This window comes from Desmodus rotundus, chromosome 2 (genome assembly GCF_022682495.2).
Source record: "Desmodus rotundus isolate HL8 chromosome 2, HLdesRot8A.1, whole genome shotgun sequence".
NCBI lineage: Eukaryota > Metazoa > Chordata > Mammalia > Chiroptera > Phyllostomidae > Desmodus > Desmodus rotundus.
Window position 1 is genome coordinate 144207644 of NC_071388.1, and position 15015 is coordinate 144222658.

Below are 15015 nucleotides of genomic sequence, written 5' to 3' on the forward strand. Positions count from 1 at the left end.
CCTGTTGCTATTTTTTTTCAGAAGCTGACCTATAACAGCCCAGATAGCCCCACAGATGATGCTCTCTCACCTCTGCTCTCCTCCCTATCTTCAGAAGCACGCATGGGTCTCTTCTTCGCCAGCATCACTAGGGAAATATTCTATTTCTAAAACTATGTGCAATTAATTTTTACTAACATACCTAATCATAAATTGTAATTTCTACTATCTTAGAACAATTTTCTTAGCTCTAATTTCTGATTGAGTTGTCTAAATTTAGGTAATTTAGATACTCATTTCTCGCAAAAGATTTGGAGAGTAGATTACAACTGAGGTCTCTTTAAATGCAAATATTTCAAGGTTCTCTGATTCTAGCTTGTTCTGGGAGTGTTCTCTCTTTATGAATATACAATGGGACTACGATATCTGCCACTCGGGTAGTCACCAGAGCTGATTTAGCTGCCTTGCCTGATATAGTTCCTTTTTTTCCCCTCACAAGATAACATGGAATCTTTCTGAATCTCAGAATTTGTTTGAGAGAATAACCTACTTTAGTAGTGATCTAAAATTTACTGGAGTTTAAAGAGAAGTACAGTAAAAGTGTGAAGTCCATATTAGAGATCTGTGAACATAATGCATGTATTTATTTACTTTATACTCTCCGAGGTCTAAGGAAGACTATGATGGGGAACCTTACAGTTTAAAAACACTTCCAAAAAATAATTTAGAGAGTTATCATTATTAACATGACATAAAATCAGTAAAGAATGGACATAAATAAGATTTTTTAGTTATATGCAGGATGATCAAAATTACATGAAGTCATATAATAAATATGGATTGCAGCAAATACGCACTTTTTTAAGATAATAGAGAAGAATATTAACAGCTTTTATTTCCTAAAATTTGAAGTATAAGTGTATAAGGCACTCTCTTGTTTTTAAATTTATTTTATCCTATTTTTCCATTACCATATATTCCCCTTATACACCCCCCACAATCACCACACTGTGGTCCATGCTCAACGCCCCCTCTAGCTTTCATCCAGCTCTCTAACTACGAGTCTGTCTCTATTTTGCTTGTTAGTTCAGTTTGTTCATTAGATTCCACATGTGAGTGAAATCATATGGTATTGGTCTTTCTCTGACTGGCTTATTTCTCTTAGCATAATGTTCTCCATATTGTTGGCAAAGGGTTAATTTTTCTTCCGTTTTATGGCCAGGTAGTATTCCATTGTGTAAATGTCCAATAGTTGTTTTATCCATTCATCTACTGATGGACACTTGGGCTGCTTCCATATTTTGGTGATTATAAATAACACTGTATTGATTATAGTGAGCTTATGTTCTTTCAAGTTAGTGTTTTGGGTTCCTTAGGATATATTCCCAGAAGTGGGATCACTGGGTCAAAGGGCAGATCCATTTTTAGTTTTTTGAGGTGTCTCCAGACTGCTTTCCACAGTGGCTGCACCAATCTGCATTCCCACCAACAGTGAAGAAAGGGTTCCTCTTTCCCCAAATCCTCACCAGCACTTGTTTTTTTGTTGATTTATTGATGATAGCCATTCTGACACGTGTGAGATGATTTCTCATTGTGGTTTTAATTTGATTTCTCTGGTGGTTAGTGATGTTGAGCATCTTTTCATATGTCTATTAGCCATCTGTATGTCCTCTTTGGAGACAATTACTTCAAAAAGAATAAAATACCTAGGAATAAGCCTAACCAAGTATGTAAAATACCTGTACTTAGAAAATTATAAGACACTGAAGAAAAAAATTAAAGAAGATACAAATAAGTGGAAGCACATACCATGTTGACAGATAGGAAAAATTAAGATCATTAACATTTTCATGCTACCCAAAGCAAGCTATAGATTCAAACACAATTTCTATCATGATTCCAATGATGTATTTTACAGAACTAGAACAAATATTTCAAAAAATTATATGGAACCACAAAAGGCCCCACAGAGTAACAGCAATCCTGAGAAAGAAGAACAAAGTTGGAGGAATCATGCTACCTAATATGAAACTATACTATAAGGCCATAGTAATCAAAACAGCATGGTACTTATAGAAAAATAGACAAATAGATCAATGGAACAGAATAGATAGCACAGAAATAAACTCACACCTTTATAGTAAATTACTATTAAACAGAGGAAGCAAGCACAAACACAATGGGCTAATGATAGTTTATTCAAAAAATGATATTGGATAAATTGGACAGATATATGCAGAAAAATAAAACTAGACCACCTTCTTACACTACACACAAGAATAAATTCAAAATGGTGAAAGACTTAAATGTTAGACTTGAAATCATAAAAAAAAATGTAGAAGAAAACATAGGCAGTAAAATTTCAGACATTGCTCTTAGCAATATTTTTTTCAGATATATCTCCCCAGGCAAGGGAAACAAAGGAAAAAATACACAAAAGGGACATCAAATAAAAAGTTTTTACACAACAAAGGAAAACATCAGCAAAATGAAAAGAAAACATACAGAATGGAGAACATATTCACTTATCTAAATGATAAGGGGTTAATATCCAAAATGTGTAAAGAACTCACAAAACTCAACACCAAAAAAACCCCACAACACAATTAAAAAGTGGGCAAAAGACACACCCTTCTACAATTAAATTACAAGCTATGAAAGACTGTATCACTTATTTTAGGGAAAAGAACCTCTATAATATGTAATAAATCTTATGGATAATAATAGGATCACTTATAAGTAAAATAGGCATAAATAAATTAGGAAATTATAGAACTTGAAATATAATGGTCAATTATTGTATGAAAATATTTATTCTTGCTACGAGGCAAATAAGTGAAAACTAAAAGACCAATAAGATCCCTTTGAATTGTCATATTGACACAATTTTTCAGAGTCCGAGTGTGTCAATGTGAAGGCTCCTGCGTTGCTGGTTGGGGGTCAGCTGACACCACTCTTTAAAAAGGGACACTTTGGCATTGTATATCAGGGCAAACAATTTTGTTTATAAAATTTATCCTTACAAATATGCACATTAGCACATCGGTGTGCATTGGCATAGATTCAGGATACTCTTGCAGCATAAAATAATGATAAAATAAATGGTTTCCATAAAAATATTTTGAACATGTGGCACATCTATACAATGTGCTGTCGGCAGTCACTGAGGCAGTGATGTAGGTCTGCATATCCTGATGCTACAATGTCCTATGTTCACCACTTGTTATTAAGGAACAGTGCAGGACACAGAACAAAATGCTTAGAGTAGTCTCCGTTGGTGAAAACTAATAGTGCGTGCAGGTAAGTAGGTAAGGAGATAGACAGATAGAACAAGCACCCGGCTTAACAATTGTTCACTAATTTCTGGAAAATGAAATCATGAGGACAGGGATATGAGTGGTTTCAATTTCTTTTAAATGAGCCATATTCATTTATATCAAGAGAAGAATTTTTATATTGAGTAATCTAATTCTGGAATTTCTCTCTGGCTATTTTCCATTTTATACTGTCGCCTCTATATGCTTCCTCCGTTATTCTTTGAAACTCCTACTTAACCCAATCATTCAAATATTTTCCCAGTCCTGCTTCTTTGAAAAGGCAGGTAGGATTACCTGCCTTTTATACTGTTTTATGTGGAAATCTCTACTATCTGAATCTTTGATCCTGAATCCCCTAGGATGGTGACATAGAAAGTGGAAACAGGGAAAAAGCAACCTACCCAAAAATCTCTTTTTCATGATTAACAACCGTCCTGAACTGACCCTGGAGAAAAAGGCAATAGTGTATCAGAGAAGGTCATGGAGGCTTATCACTCTTTCTTAGATTTATAAGACTTTGAATCTTTTCACTAAATTCGGGTGGATAAAATGATGCTCCTGGCAATTTCCACCTGAAGATACAACACCACTATACCATACAATACCACATACAGTACCAGATACAATACCACTAGTAGTATGTATAATGACCCCTCCAGGGTAATATGCTTACAGCTTCCATATTTTACCAAGTAAGCCAAATAACATAAACCCTTCTGCACATATAGGAGATGGGTGAGTTTTCACGGTCTGGCATCTAACAGGGCTCAGCTTAAGTACCAACTCACATATTGTTAGCTCTGGGAATTGAAACAAGCTATGGAAGCTCTCGGGCTCTGCACCCAATCTGCAAAATTGGGATACTAGTAGTACCTACCTCATAGAGTTATGGTGGGGTTACCATAACACAATGCCTGCAGATAGAAACACTCAAAATATTGGGTCTTATTATTATTTACAGTGTATAGAATATTCATATACAAATATTAATATGGTAAGGTTTAAAGCAAGCTTATCAAATTTTAGTGTGCACATAAATCCCTAGAAATCTTGCTAATATTCAGATTATTATTCATTAGGTCTAGGGAGAGGTCAGAGTACCTGTAATTTTTTAAATTAATGTTCTTTTTTTTCAGTTTTATTTTCTGTGGGTTTCAGGTGTACAGCTTAGTGGTTAGACAAAATTCAGAGCCCATATTTTTTATTTTTATTTATTGATTGATTTTAGAGAGACAAAAGAAGGGAGAGAGAGAAACACCAATTTCTTGTTCCACTTATTTGTGCATTCATTGGTTGCTTCTTGTATGTAGCCTAATGGGGGATTAAACCAACAACCTTATAGTTGGGGACAATACTGCAACCCACTGAGCTACCCGGCCAGGGCCAAGAGCCCGTATTTTTAAGAAACTTCCAAATGATGCTGATATTGTTGGTCTGAGGTCCACACATGGAGCAGCAAAGCATGAAGGGGTGATAACAACCAGCTAACTAAAGAAAAATATTCCTTCCTTAGACCTGAGAACAGTGTCTTAAAACCCAAACATAACCGATGTTTCTTTAGGTTAATTTGTTGTCTCATAGAGGTCTAGATTAGGTTTTGGCATAGACAAACGGCATTTTACCATGGAGTCTCATGAACTAAGTAGCATTTGAGTATATCAGATTAGCTGGTTTTCACTGAAACATGAGATAAGCGAATGAGACACAGAAAAGTCATGTGGACATTGGAGTTTGAAAAAAGAAGGAAAGTTTTAGAACACAGAAAAATAGATTTCTGCATGCAAGGGCCAGCCAGGGCCGAGTACTTTTAGAAAATGGAAGAATGTTGGAGATGAATTTTCATCCCTAACAATTCAGCACAGAAAGAGCCCCGAAAAATGTAACTATGATACAAATAGTGTTAAGAAAATGATTTAAAAACATTCGTGTGGTATTTGGCGTTAAATACAATAACAACTACTGTATGATTTTGGTTTAAAAAGATAATATATGAAACATGAATTCACTTTTGGTTTAAAAATACAGAATGTAATAGAATTGTTGATTGATTTATTTTCATGCTGGAAAAACCTCTGTAATTGCCTCCACTAATGAAAACTAAGAACTACAGGTAATTAAAAGCACTGTTCAAGTTGTTCAACTGCTTTATTCCTCAAAACCTGCGTCTAAAAAGACATACGACTATAACTGAATAACAATAAAAATTAAAAAACAAAACACAAAAACCTGTGTCTACACACAGCCTCAATCCAGATTCTCAAAACCAAGTGTAATCCATCATTTATGATCGCCCTCCAGAAACCCAGTTTAACAGATTCTGTGATTCTCTGACATGTTCAGCATCAGTCCTGCTCAAGGGCAATTCTACTCAGGGGCTGGTTGTGGCATCCCCCGGAGAGTTACAGGAGTGGAGCACCGTTCATTCCCTCAAAACGACTTTGAAATTCTTTTACCTTCCCATCTGGAGAGAGCTGTAGTTGTAATAAGGGTCCAGTGGCTGGGCCTAAGTCCTGCGTTAAAAACGTGACATAGTAAGATTCAATGTGCCTGTGGTTTTGTGTGAATACACAATGCATTTTCGAGAGGATATTGCACGACAACTACAAAGATGTTAAACAGAATCGTTACCCCTTAGAGAAAGCCTGTCGATATTTCTCTGAAACAGAGCTATGGATTAAAATCAAGCTGAGGGATAAAGACAAAGAGGGTAATGATCACTGGCAAAGAACAAAGGGGAGCGCTCAAGAGGAATGCTGAAGAAACGGTGTGAGACCTCACATTTAACCTCTCTCACTTCAGTCACTGGAGAAAGGAGGTAAGCATGCACTAAGTACATCTGCTGTGGTACTGCATGAAGCTCATTGTTAAGTTTGGTGGAGGATCTTATCTTCAGGAAAGAGACTCTGAGTTGGGAAGTAAGGTCATAAAGTGCCTAAATAAGATGTGATTTCCAAACAGTACCTATTTATAAGGATATCAGCATTTTACAATTAATAATACATTTTTCTTTCTCCTGCTGCTTTCTTCCTTCTTTTAATTGTTTATTAGACAATCTCATGAGGAACAAAATTTAAAGTATACATAGTTTAAAAGAACACAAAAGAATATAACTGGTATTAACATATATTATTGTCCCTTTGTTTTATCTACCTCAGCATAATGTCTGCAAGTTCCATTCATGTTGTAGCATTTCTCAGAGTTTCCTTCCTTTATAAGGCTGAGTAACATACCATGTATGTATATATCACAGTTTGTGTATCTACTCATCCATCAGTGCATTCTTGGACTTCGTCCTTTGGGCTGCTGTGAATGATGCCATTATGAACATAGGTAGACTACCTTCTTTCAATTCTTCTGAATATATGCTCAGAAGTGGAATTGCTGGATCATATGGTAACTCTATTGTTAATTTTTGAGCATTTGTAGTACTCTTTTCCAAAGTGGACGCACCATTGTACGTTCAGACTACCAAAGCACAAGGTTCTAGTTTCTCTACAGCTTTGCCCACACCAGTTTTCCGTGTTTTTATAACAGTCATCCTATCAGGTGTGAAGTTTATTTCACCTACATTTTTCATTATTTTTAACGTAAGCTTGGAAAAGCATGGTTATTAGAAAAGGTGTTAGTTTTTGCTTCCATTTCTGTGTAGGACAATTGTCATTAATAAAATAATAATTTGGTGGATTATTTTTTAAATGAAGTTTCTATTTTCTTTGAAAGACAGAAGTAGATTTCCATTTTTCCTAGAAATACATTATGGGAAGCTTTCTTTCTAGTACTTTATACTGCCTATTAAAATAGGATATTTGACTTAGAACACTCTATCTTTCTCCAAAGACAAAAAGGAATTTCTAAGTGACAAAGTAATGCATATATGACACATGTCACCTCACCATTGCTTCCGTCCTGATCTGGTGTTCCCCAGTATTGAGTCTGCCAAAACTATCCCAGATATTTCTGGTGGCCATGAGGAGCTTTAAAACGAATGATGAAATGTTTCAAGTTTTTTAAGAAAAATATATTCATAGGATCGTAGGAGATTTTAGGCATAGAAAATAACCTTTGCTTGTCATGCATCTTTTACTTTTATTCATAGCCAAGCAGAAGCACACAGAATAGAAACAAAATAAGTAAATGATATGCCAGGAAATATAACAATAGCTTGATAAAATCTACTACTTTGATTCTATTATTGAATAATGACACATAAGCACAGTTATCTTCCAATTGCTTAAATATCTCCTTTCAGAGCTCTTCATAATGATCATACACATTAGTTGCAGGTATTGATTGCATGCTACTGAACAAAGGAATGGAGTGAACACCGACCTGATATTTTTACTTAGTGCACATATCATTTAAAATTATTTTAATTCTCAGGCAGAGTTAGTAGATTGTGACATTATTATATTGTCAAACACAGAAAATCCTTCATTTCAGTGGTTGTGAGCCATTTCAACAGACATCTGTAACTGCTGACAGCAGATTATAAAGGAAAAGAATACAAGGTAAATGGTAATTTTTAAACAGAACTGTGGTCAATAAATACATTGGTAAAGAGAAAGTATCCAGTTTTCCCATTGCTGCCTACAACTAAGAAAACTTCAAATGGTCTTGACTTTTTGTCCTTCTATTGACTGCCTTGATTTACCCGATTTACTAGTCTTTGGTTCTAAGCTCTCATATCAGAGTAAAACTATAGATTTCTGGTTTTGTCTGCAATGGGACCAACATATGTGGAGCATGTGGAATTCATGAATAATGTGCTTTGGTGGGCCAACAGTTTCAATGCCAGCTTAATTGTTCCAAGTTATGGCTTGCTCCTTAATGAAGATTCCACAATGCAATTGTAGAAAAATAATGATTACTTTAGGACAGATGGCAAAGCTGCAAGATGGGGAATCGTCCATATAATTCTTACTCTCAATCCTAAACTTGATGAAGGATAAGAGTTTGACTGAATACTCCAGGAGGGGTATTTATGCAGCTCTGAATCACCCACTTATTGCCAGCTCTTCCTTCTCTTTCCCTTAAATAATGCAATCTTTGCCTATGGGACTGAAACATGTGAATGACTATGCTAATCCTTTAACTAATTTAATACTTTGAGTAATGCTAAAGCATTTTTGTGTTTTTGCCTCTGTATGTGTATATCTATATGTGTTCTAAAGTTTGAAATGCAAATGGAAAAATAAAACTAAATGTCCAGATAAAGAAATTTAAAGAAGTAAAACATTAATGCCTCAACAACCTGGATTTTTTTTTTAGATAAAATGTAAATAACTATGGTTTTATTTTTTCTTGACCGTCACATTTGTTTCTGTAGATATACAAGGTCTGTCTGGAAAAAGTCCAGGATTCTTAATATAATGAGGGTGGTTCGCCTGACATCAATGTAAACTGGCAGCCAAGGAGAGTGGACTGGAATGTGCATTTGTGAACAATAATGACTTCCCTGTACTAGTCAGTGGGGATGGTAGACATTGTTGAGTGAGGATTGTACTGTGTGGCTATCGCATTCAAAATGACTGAGTAAGTGGAGCAATGAATCTGCATTAAATTTTTACTTAAGCCTGAACATTCCTTCATGCAAACTATTTGTATGATTCAGAAGGTCACAGCTATGGGCAACTGATGATTGGCAGCTTTGTCACGACAATGTGCCCATTCATGCATCACGTCTTGTGCAGAAATTTTTGGCAAAATATTAAATTGCACAGGTGCTTTGTTTGATCAATCCCCCTACATCCTAGATTTGGCAGCCTGCAACTTCTGGCTTTTCCCAAAAATAAAATCACCTTTGAAAGGGGAGAGATTTCAGAACATTGATGAGATTCCAGAAAATAAGATGGGACAGCTGATGGTGATTGGGAGAACTGTGTGAAGTCCCAAGGTGCTTACTTTGAAGGGGACTGAGGCATCATTGACCTACGTATAATGTTTCTTGTTTATTGTATCTTTTCAATAAATGTCTCTATCATATTACATGGCTGGATACCTTCTAGACAGACTTCATAGACCTATGTTCAAATATTATATCTACTTCAGCAACATGCCTCACTGAGACATTGAACATATGACATATATTTTATATAATTTAATAAAGAAAACCTTTAGTATATTGCATTAATTAAACTAATTTTTAAAAAGATTTTATTTATTGATGTTTAGAGACGGGGAGGGAGGGGGAAAGAGAAGGAGAGAGACATCAACATGCGGTTGCCTCTCACACGCCCCCTACTGAGGACCTGGCCCACAGCCCAGGCATGTGCCCTGGGTGGGATTCTAACTGGTGGCCCTTTGTTTCGCAGGCCAGCACTCAGCCACACCAGCCAGGGCTAATGAGACTAATTTTTAATTTACCCACAATTCTTTTTTTTCTTACCATACCTTGACTATTCTCACCCTGATACTGAACTTGAGCCTCACCCAGACTCTGACCCTCACCCTGACCATCCCCTAAGCAAATGACCCCACACTCTCACCTTCCCTTGATGTTAACCTTCACGCTGTTTCTGAAACTGACATTAAGCCTCCTATGTAATTTCACCCTTACTGGGTGCTCACTCTGACACTGACTCTCACCTAAGAGTAACCTTGATTCTCAGCTTGACCCTGACTATCACCTTCACATAGACCATAAGAGTACACTCACCCATATCCTGACTCTGACCTCTAACTTCATTCTGACACTAACCCTGAAACTGTAACTGACCATCCATTGAACCTACTTTGAAAATCAACCCTTCACTGACTGTGATGGTTATTTTGACACTGATGCACATTTTGACCCTGACTTGTGACCCTGAAGCTCATTCTTACCATGACATTGACCCTGACCCTCATCCTCAGCCTGTACATTACCCTCTGCTTGACACAAAGCTTGGTTCTGATCATGATCAGTGCCCTGACCTTGACCAGAGCCTGACATTGAGCCTGACCTCTACCATGATCCTTGTCCTAAAACTGGCTCTGACACTGTACTCAACCTTCACAGTGACCCTCACCATTACCATGACCTTGATCCTAACCTTGAGCTTTACTATACCATTCATCCTGACTTTGCATTTGGCCTTCAGGTCCATTTCATGAACAGGGTCACTGTGAGAGTAAATATCAGAGTCAGGATAAGTGTGGCATCAGGGACAGAGTCAGGGTGTCAGAATCAGAGTCAGAGTCAGAGTCAGGGTGGGGTAGGGATAGGGCTAACATTCAGAGTCTGTACTATGAGAGCATGAAGATTAGTGTCTAACTCAGGCTTAGTGTCGGGGTCAGTCGAGGGTCAGAGTCACATTTACAGTTAGTGTGAATGTATATGTCAGTTCTGTTGAGGGTCAGGGTCATGATGAGAGTCAGCATGAGGGTTATCACAGAGTAAGATGAGGAATCCTGGCTGGTGTGGCTCAGTGGATTGATTGACTGCCAGTCTGTGAACTGAAAGGTCACTGGTTCAATTTCCCATCAGGGCACATGTTGTGGCCCCGGTCCCCAGTTTGGCATGTGTGAGAGGCAATGAAATGGATCAATGTTTCTCTCCCTCTGTTTCTCCCTCCTGTCCCTTATCTTTAAAAATAAATAAAATCCATTTTCTTTTAGAGTAAGATGAGGATTAGAGAAAGAATGAGGCATAGGGTAATAGGTCAGAAAAAGTGTGAGAGTGAGGATGAAATTCAAGGTCAAAATCAGTCAGTCAGTAGACTCATCATAAAAAGAGCATTAGTGTCAGAGTGATAGTGACGCTCTGGTTGAGCTTCAGGATTAGCAACATGGGAAGAGATCAGGGTGAAGATCAGGGACAGGGATTAAGACAGGTAAAAGGTCAAGCTGAAAGTGAGAGTTAGAGTCAAGCTCAGGGGCAGGGACATGGGAGGGTCATAATAAAGTTGAGTCTGTGGATGGGTAAAGAATAGGGTCTAGATGAAGGTGAAGATCAGGTGAGTTTTAAGATCATCTACTATTCTTAAACCAATCATCTGCCTTTTGGTTCTGTCATCTACTGTAATAGAATTTATAATACTATTAAAAATTTTTTGAAGTAACTTTCAAAACTCATCTAACCAAGCATCAGAGAAATTGAAGATTGATTGTAGCAGGAATTTTTAAGCCAAGCTTAGTGGAGTCACTGAAAGTTTATGTAAAAATTGATGAATGCAAATTCATATACACTTCTCATCTTTTTAAAAAATGATTTTTTAAAATTTAGTTTTAGAAAGAGGGGAAGGAAGGGAGAAAGGAGTGGGAAAGCAACGTGCATGTGTGTTTGCCTCTCGTGTGCCCCCTACTGGGGACCTGGCCCACAACCCAGGCATGTGCCCTGACTGGGAATCAAACTGGTGACCCTTCGGTTTACACACCAGCACTCAAACTACTGAGCCACACCAGCCAGGTACTCTTTTCTTTTAAAAGTGATTTTAACATTCATTTAATTGCCACTAAAGGGGTCTATAAATTCAAATCGGGTAAGGACAAATAAAATATGTTACTTTTTAAAATATTGCCCAATTGTTCTAAGGAGGTTTTTTTTTGTCATATAACCCTAGAGTACACAGATATGAATCAGTGTGTACATTCATAGTCTCATTGGTGTTCAGAATGCTATAGCAGCTGATTTTTATTAACCACCACTACTGCTTAGCTAAAAACAATGTTACTACTTTACTTCACAATCTCCCTTTGTTGTCTATAGATTTTGTCCAGTCATACAAGATAGTCTATTATATTTTTAGCATTCATTCATTCATTCATTTAGTTTTGAACAATTTTGAGCACTGCTGAATACCGTACAAAGTGTTCCATGAGTTTAAATGAAGACAAGATCTACTACTAGAAAAGTAACCAAGGCCATAATTCTGAAAATACATGAGCCAGTCTGAGGTTTTTAGAATTTATTTGTGTAGAAATAAGAAAGTATTGGAGGATTTTTAGCTCCTGGGAAATAACACATTGAATTCCAATTTTTCTTGGATCATTCTGGCAGTAGGATGAAAGAAGAATTTAAGGGAGAAAAGGTCAGGGGCAAAAGAATAATAAGTAAGAAATAAAGAAAACCTGCTTTTGCCTAGTGGAAACTGGAATCTAAAATAGTGGACTGATTTTAGAAACACGTATAAAGTAAAATTCACAGTACATAAATCCATTTAGTCATAAATTGACATAAAGAAGACAAAAAGAAACAATTTTGGGAAAAAATAACTAAATTACTGCTTAGGGTTTTGGTTTTGTTTTGTTTTTGATGTTATAGCCAGTTTTGAAATTGCACAGCAGACATATGAAGATGCAGATTCTCTGCCTGGTGAAGCAGTTTGTAATTAAAACTGAAAGCTAAAAAGTCATTACTTATGGAGAAGCTAAATCATAAAAATGGATGAACTTATGAGACCACTCAGAGTGAAAAGAGTAACAGGTAAAGATCCGCGCTTGACTGTATATCTTCTTATAGTTTCAGGAGTGGACACATGAAGAGGATTCCTTAAAAGAGACCGAAAAGAAATGGTCAGAATAGTTTGGGGAGAAACTGGATGATGCAACGTTTGGAAGGCAAGGAGAAGAGTTTAAGAAGGGAAAGTTCATCAATCTCAGGTAATATAAAGATGTAGGATAAGAATAGAAAAAACATATGATTTTTTAATTTGGCATTTTATGAATTGTTTATTGATCAATAAGACAACCTCCACAAATCTGCCTGCCTCTTTTAACAGACTTGACCAATTACATTAAAAAATAATGTGTTCATTTTATGGATATCATACTATTTTCATTTTATGTAAGGAGTCAAAGCAGTATACATATTGATTTCTCAGATTGTTTACTCTGATAGTTCAATAGCCAAATATGAGTGTTATGAATTCATTCAATGAGAGATTGTATGTGATAATACATCATTATTTTGCATGGATACATTTTCACTTGGCAATATGAAAAGAGGGAAGCCTTTGCACACCAACATAAGGCAGTCCTTGGATGAGGGTTGTCGTAGGGAATGGGCATAATCTTAGAGAAGGCAGCTGCTCTGGTTAATGAAAAGTCAGGGGGAGGGACTGGGCTGTGTGGCAGCAGGTAACACTCCCCGCCACAAGGATGGGAGGGGAGGCGGCAGAGGAAAGAGTGTCTCAGTCCCGAAGCGGGTGTGCCCTGTGCTCTGGGCAACACCAGTACATGTTCTACGGCCATTCCTGTAAAATCAACTCACAGGACCTCGCGTCCGGTACAGACTTAAGAGGCGCTAACTGATCTTTTAGTGGGCTTGAATAAAGACCTAAATACTTTACATGGCTATAAGACTGAATTGCCAAGCCTTGCCATAACTCTTTATCCTCAACTTGTATAAACCCTCCCCTCTCCACCTACACATATTGTTTCTTAAACCTGTCATCCTTCCAGCCTGCAAATATAAAGTGCCCTTTACCTACAATCCACTTCCATGCCCCACACTTATAATTAGTGCTCCTTAGCTCACAACTCAAAATCAAGTGTAACTCTCTAGGGAATTTTTCCTTAACCCTAAAAATGTGTTCTGTTTCCTCTGATTTATACTCCCATGGCATTATGTGATTTCTCTTCATGGCATTTATTATAGGTGAAACTAGACTCATATTTGGTTGATTATTTGATTAATAGCTCTTACCTTCACTGGACCTGGAGTTTAATGAAAGCAGAAAACCTATTTGTTAATTGCCCTCTGTATTGCCACCAATATTCAATAATGTGGCAATAAATATTCTTTGAATAAATAAGTGAATGAATGATCCAGTGTTGATAACTGTTATCAAGTAAATGAGTATTTTCTATAAGAATAATAATAACTTTTATAGAATAATTAAATCGTGACCCACAGAGTTCTATTTTCTGTATTCAAAGACTCAGGTTGTATTTTACAAACCTGCAATAAAAGAGAGGGAAAAAAGAGAAGACCTACTGGAGAGTACACTATATTTACATGCAACTAGAAAACTAACCTCAACTGTAGGCTACTAAATTACTTTGGAATATTCATTTCATTGCTTCTTTCCTTTGTTTTCTATAATGAACAAGAAAAAGCCTGAAGACCTGCACACCTAGCTGCAACCTGGATCATCCTGTTGGCAGCAAATCTTCCTCTCGCTAATGCATTTTATTTCTACAGATGAAAATACGTTTCTGACTAGGATGACATATCTCCTTTTGCTCCAATTTACTGAAAAATGCTCAAATTAAACTATATTTCCAATTATAATTAAACTTTAGTGTTATAATTTGCCCACCACATTAAAGCTCCGTACTCACCAAAGTTAATGAGCTGGAAATATGTTGCTGCTTGGCCTGTGACAGGGGTTCCTGAGGCTTTGGCTGCGGGCACAGAGCACCAGCCTGTCTCATTCTAGGGGGGATCTATTTGTGAAGAACAGGAGTTGACTACTCAGCGTGGACTTCCATGAAGAGTCTGATCCTCATGCTATAATATTCTATGACATTTACTTTTTTAACATATGTGTCTCCTACTAGACAGAAACCAGGGATCATGCTTATTCATCAGCTCTTGTCCTAGTACCTGGCACTAACAAGCCCACACTAAATGTCTGGTCAATAAATTCATAACTGAATAATACTACTTCCTCAAGGAAGATATTATATATTTTCTCTGTTCACCTATACTTTAAAAATAGCTTCTGCTCTTTTATCCCTTAGACTATAGCTTTACTCAATAAATGTCTTCATAATTGTTCAATTAAGGGTAAAAGCT

General features: G+C 36.8%; 1 long non-coding RNA gene across 1 annotated transcript in view; it reads left to right on the top strand.

Moving 5' to 3' along the window:
- LOC128780332 (uncharacterized) overlaps nucleotides 1-12822 on the top strand; it is a 38371-nt gene extending 25549 nt beyond the window's left edge. Inside the window, exon 3 of the long non-coding RNA XR_008426255.1 lies at nucleotides 12736-12822. This is a non-coding gene — a long non-coding RNA (uncharacterized lncRNA). The remainder of the gene's footprint in view (nucleotides 1-12735) is intronic.
- The last annotated feature ends 2193 nt before the right edge of the window (nucleotides 12823-15015 follow it).